This window comes from Erythrolamprus reginae, chromosome Z (assembly GCF_031021105.1).
Source record: "Erythrolamprus reginae isolate rEryReg1 chromosome Z, rEryReg1.hap1, whole genome shotgun sequence".
Classification (NCBI taxonomy): Eukaryota; Metazoa; Chordata; class Lepidosauria; order Squamata; family Dipsadidae; genus Erythrolamprus; species Erythrolamprus reginae.
The window spans coordinates 22,855,451-22,859,621 of NC_091963.1; positions in this window are offsets into that span (position 1 = coordinate 22,855,451).

The following is a 4,171-nucleotide window of genomic DNA, read 5'->3' on the forward strand; positions in this document are numbered from 1 at the left end:
TAAATTCTGAATTTCTTATGGAATGAGTGCAAATTTCTTAATGTACCTCAGTTGTATGTTTGCTTGACAATCTTCTATTTTTCCTTGTGCAATCATTCTACAGAGGAATCATTGAGTCTGTCATCTGCACCTCCATAACTCTCTGGTTTAGTGCTGCAACCCAACAGGACCGACACAGACTTCAGAGGATAATCAGAGCTGCAGAACAAACAATTGCTGCCAACCTGCCTTCCATTGAGGACCTGTATACTGCACGAGTCAAAAAGAGGGCAGTGAAAATATTCACTGACCCCTCACATCCTGGGCACAAACCGTTTCAACTCCTACCCTCAAAACGTTGCGACAGAGCACTGCATACCAAGACAACTAGACACAAGAACAGTTTTTTTCCGAACGCCATGAGTCTACTAAACAAATAATTCCCTCAACACTGTCAGACTTTCTACTAAATCTGCACTTCTATTCTACTAGTTTTTCTCATCATTCCTATCACCCATTTCCTCCCACTTAGGACTGTATGACTGTAACTTGTTGCTTGTATCCTAAGCTTTTTATTAATATTGCTTCTTCATTGCTTATTTGACCCCTATGACAATCATTAAGTGTCGTATCACATGATTCTTGACAAATGTATATTTTATTTTATGTACGCTGAGAGCATATGCACCAAGACAAATTCCTTGGGTGTCCAATCACACTTGGCCAATAAAATTCTATTCTATTCTATTCTAGCTGTTTGCAGTCTCCTTGGATTCCCATGGTTCATTCATGAGAGACTCTTCCCAATGCAATTGTTTTAGCTAAAGAACAGAAGGAGTCAAAAAGGCTCCAGAACAAGAGGAAGATGTGCAATAGACCTTTCTGTCAGGCCACACGTGCAACATGGGCTATCTCTATCAAGTTGCATAGAGATAAGCCACCTGTGAAGAAGCATAGAGAAGACATTGGTGAAACAATTGCAGCAACAGTTACCAAAATATATTTAAAGTTCAGGAAATGAACAGAGCATTAAAAAGAAACATAACTTCCATTGTCCTCTTTATTTTATCCTTTTTATTTCAATTTTGTACTTAACCGTCTATTTTTGAAATTTAATAAAATTCTAAATACACTGCTCAAAAAACAAAGGGAACACTTAAACAACACAATACGCCTAAAACACGATCTAAGTATTGCCCACAAAATCATATGCTGCAACGTCCTGCCTGCCCGAGTCTTCGGAGAGGGGCGGCATACAAATCTAAGTAATAAATAAGTAAATAAGTAAATAAACTTCAGCTTCAACCACAACAACACAAGAGCACGCAGCAGATTCAAACTTAATATTAATCGCTCCAAGCTTGACTGTAAAAAATATGACTTTAGCAATCGAGTTGTCGAAGCGTGGAACTCATTACCGGATTCAGTAGTGTCAACCCCTAACCCCCAACATTTCTCCCTTAGACTATCCACGATTGACCTCTCCAGGTTCCTAAGAGGTCGGTAAGGGACGTACATAAGTGCACTAGCCTGCCTTTCGTCCCATGTCCAATTATCTCTCCTTATCTCATATCTCATATATCTTTTCTTCCTTCATATATCTTCTCCTCTATTTTTATATCTTCTCTTTATATATAATACTTCATGTCTATTCTCTTCAATATGTATTGTGTATTGGACAAAAAAAAATAAAAAAATATATAACTCCAAATAAATCAGACTACTGTGAAATCAAACTGTCCACTTAGGAAGCAATACTGATTGACAATCAATTTCACATGCTGTTGTGCACATTCAACTTTGTACAGAACAAAGTATTCAATGAGAATATTTCATTCATTCAGATCTAGGATGTGTTATTTGAGTATTCCCTTTATTTATTTATTTTTGAGCAGTACATATATAAAAGGAAACTCCAAATGACACAATCTTAACTCCATAAGAGTTAAGAAGAAAAATCCAAACAGGGTTTCTCCAAATTGTGTTACTTTAACTTAGAAGGGTGAAGTCAAATTCCACTATTTTTGCAGGTTCTTTTTTCTGACTGGGTCTACCAATCTGACATCACCCAAGAAAATCCTTGGTTTAGATATGGAAGTAGAAGGTAGGTTTGAGGAACAAATTCAGCTGTTCACTTGCAGAGTGGCTCTGGGTAGATAATGGGATTAACAAACTGACAGTATAAAAGGACAAAGCAATAATAAAAGGTTACAACATGCACCAGTTAGGGACCAAACCATAATGGTATTCATTTATCTTGGCCACTGCTTTTGACATGTGATTGCATGCGCATATGTGCTAGCTTTCCTCATGTGTGGCACTTCTGCACATACACAGAACCTTCTGTGTATGCGCAGAGCATCTGTGATGATGTCCAGATGGGTGGACGGAGCCTTCCGCCACTACTGCAACCGGTTTGCCTGAACTGGTGTGAACTGGTAGAATACCACCACTGGACCAAACACAACATATCAATGGGTAAGAATCAGATCTTCAAAATCTTCCTAAAGGCCAGCAGAATCTGGGCCAGGCAAATATAGTGGTACCTCCACCTAAGAACACCTCTACTTATGAACTTTTCTTGATAATAACCGGATGTTCAAGATTTTTTTGCCTCTTCTCAAGAACCATTTTCTACTTACAAACCCAAGCCTCCGAAACTGTAACTGGAAAAGGCAGAGAAAAGCCTCCTTCCGGCCTCTCTAGGAATCTCCTGGGAGGAAACAGGGCTGGAAAAGGCGGGGAGAAGAGCCTCTGTGGGGCCTCTCGAGGAATCTCCTGGGAGGAATCAGGGCCGGAAAAGGCTGGGAGAAGCCTCCATGGGGCCTTTCTATGAATCTCCTGGGAGGAAACAGGGCCTCCACCCTCCCTGTGATTTCCCCAATCGCACGCATTATTTGCTTTTACATTGATTCCTATGGGAAAAATTGCTTCTTCTTACAAATTTTTCTACTTAAGAACTTGGTCACGGAACGAATTAAGTTCGTAAGTAGAGGTGCCACTGTATTGGGGAGGATAGGCATTTTGATAGAGAAGATACACCTTCTGAGTTTCATCAAGTGACAGTCTTTAATATCAGAAAACAGTTTGGCACGCAGTAGTTTTTTACACATCAAATTGTAGCAAGAGAGGCAGGGGTATCTGAGAAGTCAAAATGGTTGTAGTTGCAACTACCGTGTTTCCCCGAAAATAAGACACTGTCTTATGTTAATTTTTGCTCCAAAAGTTGTGCTACATCTTATTTTTGGGGGGTGCCTTATATTTCTCAAACAAGACAAATTCACAGGTAGAAAAGCTGACACCCCCAAAGAAAGTGTACCGTACGGTACACTGATTACGGTACGGTACCTGTCAGTATGGCACCCACACACACAAACGACGGCACTTATATGGTACAAGAGTATACTCCCGCTATTGCAGCTTCCGGCCACCAGAGGAACTACAGTCTACGCACTATAGTGGAGACTGTAATGGCGGTGAGACAGCAGCAGACTGTGTCTGCTGTACTGGATGGTACAAAGCGATGGAAGGGACCAGCAGGGGACGCCACATTATTACGGTACCGCTATGAACAGCTTTGAATGGTACTTTATGTTTTTCCACTGTACCGTATGTAAACTTGACTACGTCTTATTTTCAGGGGGTGCCTTATATTAGCAAATTCTGCAAAACCTCTGACATGCCTTACTTTCGGGGTAGGTCTTATTTTCGGGGAAACAGGGTATGTAAAATCAGCCCCTTTTAATGCACTTTTGCAACACATAAAAAGAGATGGGATATCAGCAGTGTGATTCTGTACGTCTTCTGCCCTTTCTTTTTTTCTTTTTACACCATTGATATCCCTGAGAAGACAGCAAAGAATATCCTTGGGACATTACAGTGTTCTTTTTGGGAATCATTAAGTCATCTTGGCAACATTGCACTGTTTTGATGGGGGTAGGGCTCCTGGGAGAGATCTGAGGATAGCACGAGTAGGAGGGAGATATATATTCTTGCCTTTTTAAAAATAAAATTATAAAACCTATATATCCTATTATGAATTTCCTCTTGCCAAATACTTTTAAGTCTTTAAAAGTGGATTCTTTAATTAAAAAGCCAAACTCAGTTGCCAATCCCTAGCATCCCACATACAGCTTGTTTGGGGTGTGTTGACCTGGTACTGTTGTGGTACAAAGCCAAGAGTAACTCCACA